At 41.5% G+C, this 16,578-nt stretch overlaps 1 protein-coding gene across 1 annotated transcript in view; it reads right to left on the bottom strand.

Annotated features, from left to right (window-relative positions):
• The window catches only part of thrb (thyroid hormone receptor beta), a 149,264-nt gene extending 133,017 nt beyond the window's left edge, over nt 1-16,247 (bottom strand). Inside the window, exon 1 of the mRNA XM_072447369.1 lies at nt 16,096-16,247. The gene's annotated coding sequence lies outside the window, so the exon portion shown is untranslated. The remainder of the gene's footprint in view (nt 1-16,095) is intronic.
• Between the last annotated feature and the right edge of the window lie 331 nt (nt 16,248-16,578).

The raw sequence follows: 16,578 nt of genomic DNA, 5'->3' as shown, positions 1-16,578 counted from the left end.
TGTCCCAGTGTCCCCTGTCTGTAGACAAAAGTCCCAGTGTCCCCTGTCCCTAGACAAATGTCCCAGTGTCCCGTGTCCTTAGACAATGTCCCACTGTCCCCTTTCTTTAGACAAATGTCCCAGTGTCCCCTGTCTTTAGACAAATGTCCCAGTGTCCCCTGTTTTTAGACAAATGTCCCAGTGTCCCCTGTCTTTAGACAAATGTCCCAGCATCCCCTGTCCTTAGACAAAAGTCCTAGCGTCCCCTGTCCTTAGACAAATGTCCCAGCATCCCCTGTCCTTAGACAAAAGTCCCAGTGTCCCCTGTCCTTAGACAAATGTCTTTAGATATAATCAGCTCTTACAGAAGCAGAATTCAATACTCACCACTGACACTCATTAATGTTATTATTTTGCCTGTATAATAATAATCTCACCAGTTTATGGTGCTCTTCGTATGGACTGTAAATCTGAATTCTATGGTGTGGTTTGCGACACCATACAGTGGAGGACAAAGCCTGATTGTTGTCATCTGAAGGACTTTGCTTGTGTATTATATACATTCATTCCAGAGATGTCATTTATACTGCAACATAAATCAGTTTCGTCCTGTTTCGAAAGTTTGGTCACTATTACATTAGGAGCAACAAAATGTAGGAGGAGCAGAGCGAATATGAAATCTATCTAGTAAATAATGTTAAAATGATTCAAGAGTATTTGCATTTTAAGTGCTGTGTGGAGTGGAAGCTGCAAAACATTATTGCAGTGACGTAGCTAGATTCTGGAGGATTGACCGAAATTGTAAGACTTAACTCATTATGAAATAGTAATAACTTAAAGCCTAATGAACAGGGACAATAGATCTTTAGTTTTGTTTTATTTCTATGTTTTGTCGTAAAAGTCAAATGCTATGCACCTTTTTCACAAAATAGATGTGATTTCCTGTAATCTAGAGTATTTCAGATGAACAAATCCAACTCCCTCAAGGCTTTACTTGTTATTTTAACAAAAGGACACACAACTGCAGGTGTGTTGTACATACTGTGCATCACTTGTGTTCAACTTCTGTGTCGGTGGTCCCTGGAGCCCCAGCCCTCTGTCTCACCTCAGCTAGAGCGCCCCCTGGCTGTGAGCTGGAGCCTCACATTTGATTGGGGACACTGGGCACAGCAGGTTTGTTTCACTCAAATGAAACGTGCATGAGCAAAGAGGAGACTTTTGTCCCTCCAGTGTCACTGCAGACACCAGTCCTGTTGGGGGCGCTATAACAGCTCTACAAGTGTACGCATTCAATATGTGTATAACGTCTCCTTCCTCTCTCTCTGTCCGCCCAGTGCAGACCTGCTACTCATCTCAGTCACTAAAAGGGCCAGCACAGGTTGTTCTGACAACCTGTCAGAACCTGACAACCTGTCAGAACAACCGCGTTATAAAATGTTTGAATAGCCTACATGTTTATGCACAGAGCAAAAGCAGGGAATCAGTAACATAACACAGATTATATTAACTTGCTAACCAAAAGCTGAGATGAACAGCTTTTTGGGACACTAAATAAACATCAGAGAAGGAAGTCAAAGCGGAACAAGACAACTAGAGAAAAGAGAAAACTGCTTTAAATGAGATGCAGACCCTGAGAAAGACGAGAGAGGAAGAGCAGAGGGCAAAGGAGGTGAAAGGAGACATGTCTGAGAGAGGGCAACGAAGAGTGCAAGTATGAGGAGAAACGTTGTAGGAGTGTGTAAAAGAAGATTCCCACTGACACCCTTGTAAGTAGACCTATCACACAAGTACTTATATGTTTGTGTGTGCCAGCTCCCTGTTTGTTCGGCACTGGCACCCCCTGGTACACCCGCAGCTACATCGGTGCATTATTACATTTGAAAAAACTTTTCAGAATCACGTTTGTAGTGAGAGACTCAAAAATAGCAGTAATTAAATAAAATGATCATCACCATCATCAGCCTTAATTTAGCAAATAATGCATGCTAATATAACACAACACTGCGTATAATTCCGCTTTGGACTCGAGAATGAGGTCTCCATAGCAACATCTTGTGTGCATGTCTATTATTTTGCCGCCCTGCTGTTTATTTTCTTCTGCTCCATCAATAAGACATCCTCGTCCTCGCTCTGCCATGGCCCTGTCCGCTGGATTACAAGCACAACTGACAGTGGGGGGGGAAATATATATAAGTGCAATTAAAAAAAAGGAAGTCAACTCTTTATAGAAGGTACTGTGATACATAGAACGATAAGAACATTTTCCTTAATTTCCTTTTTTTCTGGTGTTGAAGAACACCAGAAAAAAAGAAGAAAAATTGACCAAATTCTAACAATTGGAATGTTCAAGCATCTGCCACAGCCTGATGAGAAGAGTGGAATATTTTCTGTACCATAGCAGTGACACTGCATATGTTAATTTCGAGAAATTGAATCAGGCGTGATGTTCATTAGCCTCAGTCCTCCGGGTGAATTGGCCCAAATGATTTTACCACTAAATTCTACCTTCATAATCTAGTAGCAAACATTGCGATGTGACACACAGCTAACATTATGGTACCGCACCTGATTAAAAGTGGGGTGGCTTAGTCAAACCAACGTGAGTACAATAGGAGTGGGATTCATTACATGTTCTTCTTCCCAATCTTTTTGGAGCTTAAATAAGAAGCTCAATTCTTTGTTGACTGTGCCAGTGGCATGTTTTGTTTTGTTTTAGTGACATTTCTCTCATATTTATTTATTGACTATCAAATCAAATTTATAATTAAAAAAACTGTATTGTCACCTAAGCTAAATAAAAAAATTACTGTTGGAGCAATTGTTAGAAAATGGAAGAGGAGGAAGATGAGTGTCAATCTCCCTCCTGCCTGAGGGGAGTGGCCTCCTGCCTGAGGGGAGTGGCTCAAATAGTCCATGTCCAGGGTGAGAAGGGTCAGCTATGATCCGACTTTTACATCCCAGAGTCCTGGAGATGTACAGATCCTGCAGAGATGGAAGTCTGCAGCTGATCACATTCTCAGCAGAACAATGCACTGTAGTCTCTGTTTGTCCCTGGCTGTGGCTCCAGCGTACCACACGGTGATGGAGGAGGTGAGGATGGACTCAATGATGGCTGTGTAGAACTGCAACATCCTTTCCGCTGGCAGCTTGGCTTTCCTCAGCTGCCGCAGGAAGTACATCCTCTGTTGGGTCTTCTTGTTGAGGGAGCAGATGTTGGCTCCCACTTGAGGTCCTGGTGATGGTGATTTTAGAGGAAGTGGAAGGAGTCTACAGTGGTGATGGGGGAGTCTGTAACTGTGACTTTCCTGAAGATCATCTCCACTGTCTTCTGTGCATTGAACTCCAGGTTGTTACCACTGCACCAGGACACCCGCCGGTCCACCTCCCTCCTGTAGGCAGGGTGGTGATGAGGGTGGTGTCGTCCGCAAACTTGAACAGTTTTAAGGATTCATGGCTGGAGGTTCAGCAGTTTGTGTACAGGGAGAAGAGCAGGGGAGAAAGTACACAGCCCTGTGGAGCTCCTGTGCTGATAGTCCGAGTGTCTGAGACATTATTTCCCAACCGCACGTACTGGCTCCGATCTGTCAGGAAGTCAGTGCTCCCCCTGCAGGTGGAGTCAGGCACGTTGAGCTGCGAGAGCTTGTCCTGGAGCAGAGCAGGAGGATGCAGAGCTGAAGTCCACAAACAGGATCCTGGCATAGGTTCCCGGGGTCAAGTAAAACATTATAATGGAGTCGGCCATTGTAGGCAGAACCCATTTTTTTCAAATTCGGACATCTCATACTTTTACCACCTTGGATTCTCAATCAAAAGGCTTGAAAATGTGTCAAATTGAACTACACTCGTGTGCGATTTTCTTGTTTTTTGATACAATTCCAAATGTGGGCGTGGCAAGCTCGTTAACAATAAGTGCTATTTATAAGTTAGAACTTGCGTATCTCTGGCATGAGAATGGTTTTGTGCAGAATGGTGAGCTGAACGCAATGATAAATTATATATAGCTATATTTATCAGCGCCCCTTTACTTTGACATGAACAAATTAAATTTGGCACACACTTTCTGCTTACTATTCTACACAAAAAAGCCAATGACTGCATACCTCTAGCGGCAAGACTGGCAACCTGACCAACATTGCCATAGACTTACATGCGCTTTGGTTTACAGGCATTTTGAATGGGATGAAAAAAATAAATTTGAAATTTGGCACACTTATTCTCCACATCCCACTGAACATAAAAGCCAATGGGTCCATGAGTCTATTTCAAACTGTGCGGTCGTGAAACTGTTAAATGAAGTAGAGTCTCTAAAAGCCCAGTAGGAGGCAGAGCTCCTGTGTTATGGAAAAAGCTCCTGTCCATGTTAAAGAGGCCGACACAGTCTCTTCATTTAAGTCCAGGCTTAAAACGTTCCTCTTTGAAATGGCTTATGGTCAGGACAGTTAGGAACAGAAATATAAAGCTACAGTTTCAGCTCCGCTGCCCTAGGAGCAACTCTGGGGGAAGTATGACAACTTGAGCACTATCCTGTGCTTCTGACTACTTGTTCTATCAAACTATATTTAATGTTTAATTTCACTTGCAATCTGTTCATTGCTTTTCCCATTGCCCTGCCGGGAGTGGAACAGGCACATCGATGACCTGTGGACCCAGATGCTCCTCAACTGCCTAGAGAAATGGTCTCTACTCCATATGAAGAACTGGTTCTCCTCCTCCAGCTCCACTGTCTATCTCGCGTCCTTCTGTCCGCCTGAGGGAGTTGGATCTCTCCTTCACTGTGGAACTCCTCCAGGTTTGGCAGTTTTTCCTGGCCGAGAAGGAGACTCTAAGGACAGGGGAGCTTGGGACATTTGTCTACGGATACGGGATGCTGGGACATTGCCAAGTCCCTATATGAACATTGTTTAAATCTGTTTTTCACTGTCGCCCTTCGAGGCAACTGCTGTTGTGATTTTGGGCGTTACAAAAATAAATTGAACTGAAATAGTATAAAGTTGGTACTGTTTGTGAAGGAGGGGTGATGTAGGTGCTGGGATTAGAGGTGTGCTCTTTGCAGTGCCTCATACCCCCGCAGTTACACCCATACCTTAACCCTAAGGGGGCGAGTTATTATTTGTAATTATTTTCTATGTGTTTTTTTCCTCTCTGTGCAGTTATTTGTATTCTTTTTTTTGTGATCTGACTGACAAAAGAGGCAATACGGGTAAGTCAGAGGCTCGGGTCCAGACGGGACGGCGCTTGGGTCGTGGCATAAATGGTAGGTCTCTGCTGCCTCGCTGTTTTCTCTTGTGCACGTTGAGCTGTGGTCGCAGCAGGCGTGACTCAGTCGCTGGCTTTGCTCCGTGAAACACTCACTCGTGCAAAGAAACATTTATTGAGTCTCAAATGTCACTGTGCATTTTTTACCCATCCAACGACTATAATCTGCATCGTAATATTAAGACAGGCCTTCGCATGACAACATTCGCAACACTTGGATTAGTTTTACCTCGGGTCCTCAGGTAAAGTGTAAGAATTAAGAACGTTGTACTTCTGTAAAAAATGTCTGTTAACGTTCCCCCGAATTTTACCTACTGTATTTCAGCAAACTCCTCAGGTAAATCTTGTCCCATTTTGAACTAATTTAATACTATTAATTTGCCACCGACCATTTGGCAATCAATTATTGTTCTTTTCTACATTTCGGACCATAAGTCGCACTGGAGTATAAGTTGCACAAGCCAAAAAATGCATAATAGAGAAGAAAAAAACATATATAAGTTGCACTGGAGTATGAAATGCAGTTGCAAGTGTGAAAATAACAAATAATATCACATATAAGTCGTAAGTATAAATATAAGTATAAGTCGCACCCCGGCCAAAATTATGAAAAAAGGTGCAACTTATAGTCCGGAAAATACGGTATATAACAAACCATTTTTGTAAACACAAACAGTCAGAGGACCTGAACAGCTGAAGGCTCTTAGGGAAAAGTTTGGGTGCTTTTGGTTTAAAGTTTAGATCAATAAAATGGATCATAAGAAATTTGATCGCCTGGATGTCGTTCTGATTCTGATTAGAACAACGTGGTAAAGAACGTTTCACGTTACACGTGCGTACAGTACAAAACACTAAAACCAAAAATAAAAGAAATGCTAATGACATTAATCAAATTCAGGGTTATTGTTATATTTCAGTCTGCTTGGCAGTCCGCCATTTCCGGAGTAAAGTAAAAAAAAAGAAAATGACTGAAGATGCAAACAAAATAACTAAATTCTACAGGCGTCCCCAGGTAAAACTGATCCTAAAAGGACATTATATATTATAAATAATATGAACTTAAAATATAGTTTATATAGAGCTAAAACAGCCAAGGTGAAATGATGTACTGAGTGAGAGTACATCACACAACCTCAAACTGTTCAGAATGTTCAAATCACATTGACAAGCAGTTTTCAAACCCAATTCTTTTTTATTTCAAAAAGGACCGAACCATATGCCTAGAAAAGAAAGAAAACTTTTGAAAAGCATCTTTCCATCCACAAAAGATCTGTGGTTTTGGCCGAGGCGTGTGATGAGTCAGAGGGTGCTTGTGTCAGAGTTGGAAGCACGAGTCTGTGGACATCTGCTGCACAAGAAGCGACAGTCTCTGAGGTCAGAGCTGTTTGACAAACGGAGGTGAAAATACTCTGTTCAAATTATACATCCACAATGTCACAATGATGCAGTGCCTTGACAAATAGTTGAGATCATGCAATTTATGATCTTTCGAAGCTTCAAAATATTACTACTGTATAACTCACTCTTAGGCCTGATACTGTACCTGCAATACCTGTTTTTGTGTGAAATATATGACCAATATTATGCAAAAAAATACTTATCAAGCATGTAATAGCGTATTTGAAAACATATTTGAATGATGTCTATTCAGTTATAACTCAAACAAGTCATACAGTTAAGTTTCTCTTTTGCTTTCCACATGAAAGCACTAAATATCAAAGTTGTAACACATTTATGCTTTTACTCCGAGTTTACCTGAGCAGAAGAGCAGAAGAGGATGGTTACAGCACTTTACAGTCATTTGGCTCAATCTATAGGCAGACGCTCCACACATTTACTTGGGGATTTCGCTTTCTCCACGACCAAGGAGGAGGAGGATATTGGCGGGGATTGGATCACATTATTGCCTATGTTTGGCTTGTGATTGGGTGTAGAGTTATTATTGAGCACACAGCAGAGTGTAGACACAAGGCACCGGAGAATTCACGTGTTTTTGGGTGGAAGTACTGTAAGGATGAGACTCGGGACACGCTGTCTCTTCAGCTCTTCTGTAATTGCTTAAGCAGGAATGTCCCACAGCCTGGACTTAAACTGATCTATCTCCATGGAGAGACGCAGATAACACCAGGCCAAGTTACAGATCAGATCTGTGGAGGGTAATATGTGTGTCTGCTCTCAGTACAGGAACTGGCTGCAAAACAGGCCTGATTATGGTGTTGAACCTTTTTTTCTGGATAAATACTCCCATCAAAGACTTTCCATAGTGTACCTTTAAGTGTTGAATGCACACATAATAACGATGATGAAGATTTGAATGTGAGTAATAAGTGATATAAATATGTCTGTCACAAATAGATTTACAAAATTACAAAGCAGATTAAACGCTTAGCGAATTGAGAAATAGTCAATATTAACACTTATTTTAGGTTAAACTGGTTAGAAGAGCTGTTACACTTGCCTCTAATGTTCTTAAAACGTCAAAGTTATTCATTCCAACAACCTTTACAACTGGCTGCAAATGACAACTTACTCTGAAGTTTGTTTGCAAAGTCAAAGGCGTTATTTGCGAGTGGGAATGCGTCCAAGGCCGTGCGCATTATGGAGAATCCTGTTTGAAACCCTGCTGTAGTTTAAGAAGCCTGCGGCAAAAGAAGAGCAAGCTGCCGAGGCACAGAGCCAGGGAAAGGCTGGACACACTTCAACTCTCCTCCGAGCGTCCCGGAATGACCCATCTGAAAACGTGTCCATCTCCTCACATTTGGAGTAAGTACACAGGATTCTGCCATAAATGTTTTCAAAATCGAACACATTCTCTCAATCTGATTTTCTTTCCCGTCTCGTCCAGTAAAATAGTACAACGTTGTATGTCGGACTAAATGGGAAAGGGAATTGCACTAGAAATACACGATTTGGAAAATATATGTAAATGTGAATGATTTTAGATTTGTAATTCATGCTTTTATAATAGGATTTTGTTCAAATTTTATTTCAAACGTGTCCAGAAGAACTGACTTTATGAAAGATTAGGTAGAATAAGTCAGGATATTTTTGTGGAGAAAAGTGGCACACCAAAAACTGCTCTAGAATGCACAAATCAGGAATAGGAATTAAGTAACAAGAGATAGAATCGTATTGCATTTAGAAGGTGTACGCACTCACTTGTATTTCCTTTGTGTACACGCAGTGCATGACAGTTTACGCAATTCAGAAAAGTAGAAACGCATTTCCTGTCAGTGCAAATCACACTCATGAAGCCTGCGAAAGTTCAGCCAGGAAGACCTAACTCCACCCATCTACGTCACCTGCTACGTCAAGGCCACCTGCTCCCCAGCTCGACCAACGCACCCAGTCCGGCCTGTCCGTCTGTGGGAGTCAGATCCTCCTTCACAGCGGAACTCCTCCAGGTTTCTACTTTTTCCCAAGGAGGTTTTTGTAGTTTTTCCTGGCCGAGAAGGAGGGTCTAAGGACAGAAGGAGGGTCTAAGGACAGAAGGAGGGTCTAAGGACAGAAGGAGGGTCTAAGGACAGAAAGAGGGTCTAAGGACAGAAGGAGGGTCTAAGGACAGAAGGAGGGTCTAAGGACAGAAGGAGGGTCTAAGGACAGAAGGAGGGTCTAAGGACAGGACATCGCCCGTTGCACCTGCTCCCCATCTTCAATCAGTGCACCCAAGTGACTCCTCCCCGTGGCACGCGGCACCTCTGCTCCCAGTGCACAGCCGGTCCCATATCAACCCTCACTCAGTCGGCTCGGCCGCTTCAGACCGTACTGCGACCCACCACCTCCCCTCCTCCTCCTCTGCATCCCTCTCATCCTAATCATCGACCCCCTCACCATATCTACCACCACCAGTCTCCAGGCCCTGGGGGGACACATCTAATACAAATAGATAATGGAGTGCCCATGATCGCAATGTCTTCCGCCGGGGTCTGAGCGCCAAATAACCCACGTAATAAAGCTGCTTAACAGTCCTTTCTGTGTTTGTCTGAGTCTCTCCAGGGTGAAATATTCTGCTCATATAACAGCTCACAGCACAAACTTTTAAAACGCTATACATGGATCTATATCAAAAATATGTCACCATTCTGTCCCTTTTACCTCTACAGTGCTGTGTTAGGGTAATATGTTTGAAATGGTCAGTACAAAAGACCACTACATGGTTGAAGTATTGCGACCTGCCGAGTGGAAGGCCATAACGGGGACATGCTCGGGCCTGAGTGGATTGACCGTGGCTCAGGTTACATGCGCACTCAAAAAGATGATTTAAATGTAATAAAAATGAAAGTAAACAGCAGAATCATCATTTATTTGCGGTCATGATCCCTCTGGTTACTCATATCCCATTTTGAGGTTTGCATGTCATTTAAATATTCTTAAAGGTCCTGAAATCAGATAATAATCACATTTTGGTGCGCTTGTGAACGTAACCCGTGTTATAGGTATCAGGATATATTTATCATGGAGAAGATGACCTTCAACCTGTATATTTTCTCAGCAATTAACAAGCGTTTTTTCACTTTTCTGCCAAGCCTCTATGCCTCATTTTAACCTCTCTTTATGTAAAAAAGTTTTGTTTGGTTGATGTTTTGATGCCTTACGCACTAAAGATATCATATTTTTGATCTTGATACGAGTGCTGTGCGTCGATAAACAGGAAAAGGTTTATGCTACCGTTCACTAGCTTTGTTTTGCTAATTCATAGATAATAACATGCTTAAGTTCACACTCTTTCAATCACATTTGTCAAGCTTTTCTTTCATGATAGACAAGTGCTACTTTGTCATGGGTATCCATTAGCTCCATTGGTGAATTTACATACAAGTTTCATTAATTATCTTGACATGAATTCAACAATATACTTCGTAGCGTTTTGAATGTTTAACCTTGGTATTCATTACCTCGTGCCTGTACCCTGAGGGCCTATAACGGCTTTACACACTTGTAATTGATATGTGACATGCACGTGAAGGTCAGAGAATCAGACGCCTCTTTAGACTAATTCGATTAAGATGACAAAGCCATCTCGGAGGCCCGTGGAATGTTAATGTGGCCTTCGTTGTTTTGTAGGTGTTTGGGATGAAGCTGGACCATGTGTCGGCCCCTGGTTCTGGCTCCAATACACGCCTAGATTATAGAAGTTATGAAGACGGCATCACCACATTCAGAATTTTAGCAGTGAGTGACAAAATAGTTCGGGACAGAGCTAAGTCTAATAACTAACGTTTACAACTCTGCTTGATAGTTAGTTTGTAGCTGAACCTAACAGTTGTAGAAAAGCAGATACACAACAAGACCACTGCAGCTACACAAAACTCATGCACCAAAAGCTCCTGGCCACAGAAATGTCTACTCAATCAATGACAGTGAGATAAGGGTTAACTGTTATTGTCAGAGGAAAGTAAACTCACTTAAGGGGAAAAACAGGCAAAACTGTTTTTATTATATTTTAGGTTTGGCCGTTTTTTGGTCAGTTTCCTCTCTCATATTAGCTTTCATGTGGGAAGCAACGGATCTGAACCTAAGATTGTTTTATTATTTCATTTAATGGTACATTATATCGTCGAAGGCCGTTTTCTCCCACAGAGCCATAAAGATTAGGCCTTAAAGTAGCACCTACACACACCAAACGTTAAGATTTTGACAGATCCAACACAATGATTTTTTTCCATATTTACCATTCTTCAAACAGTGTAACCTACATTGAAAACACCAAGTAAGAAAAACGTTTGACATGCCGTGATTTTCATTTTTTCCTTGCTCTCTGGTCATGTTTTTGTTCTGTGTGTGTACATATATTTAAAAAAATGGGGGTAAAAACAAAAAAATGATTGAAAGTTTTTTACATCTGCTAAATCCTTTTGAAATTGCTGCTATAATTCCTCAAAACGACTGCTGCCTTAATACTTTTGGCTTTTAACACAGGTAAATCGTTTCCGTCGGCGATGACTGTAAAAGTACACGTTACTGAATCACATGTCAGACTGCAGACTCCGCACCGCTTCATTAGCGTCTGCAGCAGGTTATTTATTTTGTGCTCGACACTTGGATTGCTGCAGACGTATGGATCGGGGGGATGTATTTGAAAGGTTTATGAGCTGACCCTGGAGTCCTGGAGTGTACCCAGTACTGACAGTTGTTTGTGACAGCTGCAAAAATCATGGCTGGCCGGTTGTCACGAGGAGTCTTCCCTTCCGGGCAGTGGGTTCATTGCATATCATATCGGACAAGTCAAGGTTCCTTACAGTACACGGCTGGAAAAATGTGGCGCTGCAGCAAAGCCCAAAATGAGGATGAGAATATTCTAAAAATCCAGTTTTAGTCTTAAATATACTTGTAAATATACTCCACTTGTTTGTAATATACTGTCCTGAAGATGGCATTTAGAATAATCTTTCTTCGACTAACCTATTTCAAATTTTTATTTATTTGATCTCCATTAGCTGTGTAAGCTGTGTAAGAGTTCAAAGAAATTAAAGCTGTTGCCGTGGCAAAAATACTTTAAAATATAATATTAACTTCTTTTTAATGAGAAAATGTCCACAAAATGGTGCATAAACCGAAAGCTGACACCATGAGTTCTTCCTGGAGCCATTGCCTCATTCATACATAATTAAACATTGTATATTTGCATTGAAATGACTGTGTGGGAATAGTATAAAAAAGCTTATTGTGATATGCAGTATAGTTATCAAATGTCACTGTTTTTCTGATGTCATTCAGCTTTGAATCTGAAAATGATTAGGTTTCAATTCAAGAGACATTTCAAGGTCTGGTGTCAGAGGCAGAGCACAGAGAGTTCCCGCATGTGCCCAGAGCTCCTCTTTAGTTTAGCTTTTAGCAAATGTTGAATAATCTTAATTGTAGGACAGTGCTAAAATATAAAAATATTGATAAATCGTGATACTAAATTTTGGTGATACAGTATCATTATTGCTGTTATGCGATATCAACATTTGGTATATTTTTACAAAATTACTGTGACTGCTACAATTGTGTTATTTGTTTATATTGAATAATTTTAGAAAATAATAAAATTACTGTGTGGGGCATTTGTGTGTATTTATCATGTTTTTTCTTTATTTATTTAAAACCTCATTGTGTTACTTAATGATGCGTCACTTTCGGTTTCGCGTCTTTCGCGGCCCGTAACTACGGGATTACTTGGTGTTTTTGGGGAAAACAAAGTGACATGGAGCTGGTTATCTCATCTGTTGCAGTCTCTACAAAAAGGCCTTTGTGTTGGATGTTTAACAAAAAATACTGGCATGTATGGCAAAGCTGTAATATTATGGTATTGTGTATCCAACAAACTGTGATTCCCAGTCCCATGAAAAGATAAATCAGGTAAAAAGACACATGTAAATAAGCTGGGGTATGAGTTAGTGGGGCTTTGGCCAATACATGGAGAGCACGACTGTGAGCCACTTTTCCCACTTTGCCCGGGGCTGTTTCTCAAACCCTCGGTCTGATCTGGGCGTAGAAAAGCATCAACGTCATCAATTGCGTCCAAAGTCAGAGTCCAAACTTGCCTTAACAGTGATTTCATTTTTGTTTTGACACCAACCTCACATTCATGGTCTATACTCATATTTAAGTCCAGATTCCTGCTCTTGGTGTGCCCCAAGGTTCCAATTTAGGCCCTGTGCTTTTCCCCTGAAATTTACAATTACATGTTTCAAGGTTTTATTTTTGAAAAGTGGCACAACTAAGTACAGGGATGTGGGCGGGGACAGGTGATCCGGGCGTAGAAAAGCATCAACATCATCAACTGCGTCCAAAGTCAGAGTCCAAATGTCATGTCCTCCCCTGGCACGAGTCCTCCATTTGTTTAGCATGTAAGTCCTCACCAAAGATACATTCGCGTATCATTCACTGAGTCCAAACTTGCCTTAACAGTGATTTCGATTTGACTGCAATCATCCTCGTCTTAGGAGGGCCGGCCGCCAAAGCGGAGAGAAAACTGGCATAGAATCGGCCCCCGCTTGTACAAACCCACAAAGAAAAAGAATGGATCTGACTTTTTAAATTGCTGAAACTGTTCTTTGCCAACGCAGCTGACGGAATCTTGACTCCGTTATAAGGCTGAGCTCCGCATGAAGAATGAAGGACAGCTCTGTTCTGTGGACGCTCTGTTGTCCACATAATGTCTCTATTGTACATGCGTCCTTCTGCGCGCATGGGGGAGCACACAGTTAAGTTCAAACAGCTTCAGCCCTGGCAGCTTAATGCACTGACGCAACAAGTGGTAGGTCAGTATGAATGAGCGAGCTGTTAGAGTCCTGAAATCCTGTTAACATATTGCACAATAAATAGAGAATACATATGTTATATTAAGAGTATTCACATTAGCTTTGTCCATATTCAATTTCAAAGTAAAAGTCAAATTATCCTGGGGTGCACGGTGGCAAAGGCGGTTAGCGCTCTTGCATCCCAAGAAGGAGATTCCCAGACCAGACCAACATCACATGATCTCTCAGGGTGGAGTCTGCATGTTCTCCTCGTGTTACCGTGGGTTCTCTCCGGGTTCTCCGACTTCCTCCCACCGTCCAAAGACATGCATGTGTTAGGCAAAATTGACAACTCTAAATTGGCCCTAGTGAATGAATGTGAGAGTGAACTGTCTGTAATGTCTATGTCTCTGTGTTGACCCTGCGACGAGTTGGCCACTGTCCAGGGTGTACCCCACCTAAGGCCCGAAGTCACTGGGATAGGCTCCAGTCACCCGCGACCCCGAAAGGGAACAAGCGGTAGAAAATGGATGGATGGATGGATGTCAAATTATCCATTTCAGTCCAGTCCTTGACAGTTTGTTCCGTCCTTCTTCTTTTCCAGTCAAAAGTACATTACAGAGGTGTATAAATAATGAATTTCCGTTGTTGGTGTTTTGGAATGGAAGGATGTTGAAAACAGTGCCTCATTTATCTGAGACGTGTAATCGCCAATGATGTGGTTAGGTTTTTTTGTCCTCAGTGAAAGCATGTGGTTTTGAGCCGAGTTTACATTTTGGAGGAATGAATGTGTGTTCAATGGCACTGATCTAATGGAGACAAAACAAATAGCATTGTGATTTATTGTTTTGCTGTGTCGCCCAGCACATCTTTCTTTGTACTGTATTTTTATTTTTGTTTTGGGAGTATTTGAGTATAAAAAGCATGTGAGACTTTTAATCCTGCCATTATTGTTGCATCCTTACAAACCATCTATTAGTGCCAAACTGTATAGCTGAGTAGGGATGGGTATTGATAAGATTTCATTGATATTGATGGTATTGACAATTCCTCTTAGGGTTAATTCTTTTATCAATTCTAAAGATACAGTATAGCCTATAAAATAATATGTAATGTTAATAAATTGCTAGAACTAAAACTAAAATGTGAAGCATTTTAAATGATGTAAAACAATTGCTTATTGCACCGAGTGCAAGCATAAAAGTACCTCTAAACACAAGCATTGCTAAAAATAGCAAGTGGAGCTGGTTCTGGATACCGCTCCCTATAGCTGAGCATGCTCAAATCAACATCACATTTGTACAGCTAAGATCATGTTTTTTTTACAATGAAACAATGATGTTAATTCATTTTTGTTTTGACACCAACCTCACACTCATGGTCTATACCCGTATTTAAGTCCAGATTCCTGCTCTTGGTGTGCCCCAAGGTTCCATTTTAGGCCCTGTGCTTTTTCCCTAAAATTTACAATTACATGTTTCAAGGTTTTAATTTTGGAAAGTGGCACAACTAAGTAGAGGGATGTGGGTGGGGACAGGGGACCAGTGAAAACTGTAATTTTCAGAGCACTTGAGCCTCAGTTGCCAGATAATACAGGATTTCTCATGCAAGAATTAATAAGAAAAAGCAAACAAACGATGAGGAAACACTTAAAAAAAGCTCATCAAAGTTGATTTTTCATAATCCTTTTCTGTTGGATCGCTTAATAATAATCTTTTTGTGCCATTTACCTGACTAACAGAACAACTAATTCCTCTCAAAGTAAAGTCAACAACATGGCCCTAGAATAATCATCGGCGTGATCTAATTTGAATATATTCAGAGCAGCACTGAGCTTTGAGTTTAGCCTTTAATGTGGATTGCAGCCACTATTATCACTATGTGGTAGAACTCAGATCAATCCTGGAGTGAGTGACTGTGTGGGTGGGTGTGTTTTGTTTGGGTCAATAAAAATGTCAATAAGAACAGGAGCTGGTCATCAAATCGAGTGAGACGAAGACGAATATTAGGCTCTTGCTGCATTAGCGTCTTAGCATTTGAAGCCAGAATTGTACAAATGGAAGCGCGACAGTGGCCCTCAATCTGAGTAAAGAAACCGGTGGTCTTTGAAAACACACTTCAGTCACTCAATAGGTACAAACGGTACAGTGAAAACACAAACAGCTCAGAGCGGGAAAAACAATCATTGTGCTTAAAGTTTCTTTTCATATACATGTTATGCATTACTCATTATGGCTTTTGAACTATATCATCATCGGCCTGATATTGAAACTTCCACTGATATTTGGCAGCGGTGTTATTTCATGTTTTATAAGGTCAGATATACAGGATACTCCAGTCTTGTGTTGAGGGGGTACACAGGCCCACCGCTGCTGCTGTGCCTCGGGTCAGATATCTATATATAAAGATATAAATAGCTAAACCTCCGTGCATTTTGAGCTCTTTTTTTCATTGAGCAGAGTCCTTGATTCGTTGACTGCAAACGTTTGATAGTTGCATATACTGTAGATACAAATATGCCTGTTCTCAGATGATACAGTGTACTTTAACTACCTGTTTTAGAAGCGTTTCATCTTTCTGGACAGGTTTTCACGAGAAAACCCTCACCAACCCCGTGACGTTCCCCTGAGCCCACCTGTGTTTGTTCCCCGGGAACTCCTCGGGCCCGTGCGCGGCTCCTCTTCTGTTATGCTGTCCCGCTGAGGCTTTAATGTCTGGCTCTAGTTACGCTCGCCATGTTACGGCCTCCTCCTGGCCAATGTGCTTTTCCTCAGCAGAAAACCTCCACCACCTGCAGAACACACGAGAGAATCATTAGGAGATAATTGAGGGCTTTTACAGCAACCCAAACACTTTTCCCCCCTGAGTTAGCTCTTAGCCCTTTGCTATGTAAGGCTCACTATCATTATGCATTATTCAGGCCTTTTGGAACTGCTGGCCAGGTTAACCTAATACAGCTTCAAACGAGTGTTGGAATGAGGCTAAAATCAATAGCTGCTACATGGCTTTATCTATATTCAGTCAAATATAGATCCAACAGTTCATTTTGGGGTTCCGTATTTATCTCGTAAATGCTTTCTCGCACTAGAGGGGAATTTGTGTGTATTTTTTTTTTTTT

Source organism: Eucyclogobius newberryi, unplaced genomic scaffold (genome assembly GCF_026437365.1).
Source record: "Eucyclogobius newberryi isolate DKJ021-1_F unplaced genomic scaffold, fEucNew1.0.hap1 SCAF_16, whole genome shotgun sequence".
Lineage (NCBI taxonomy): Eukaryota > Metazoa > Chordata > Actinopteri > Gobiiformes > Gobiidae > Eucyclogobius > Eucyclogobius newberryi.
The sequence above is the reverse complement of the archived record's forward strand: the minus strand, read 5'-3'. Positions and strand labels throughout refer to the sequence as shown.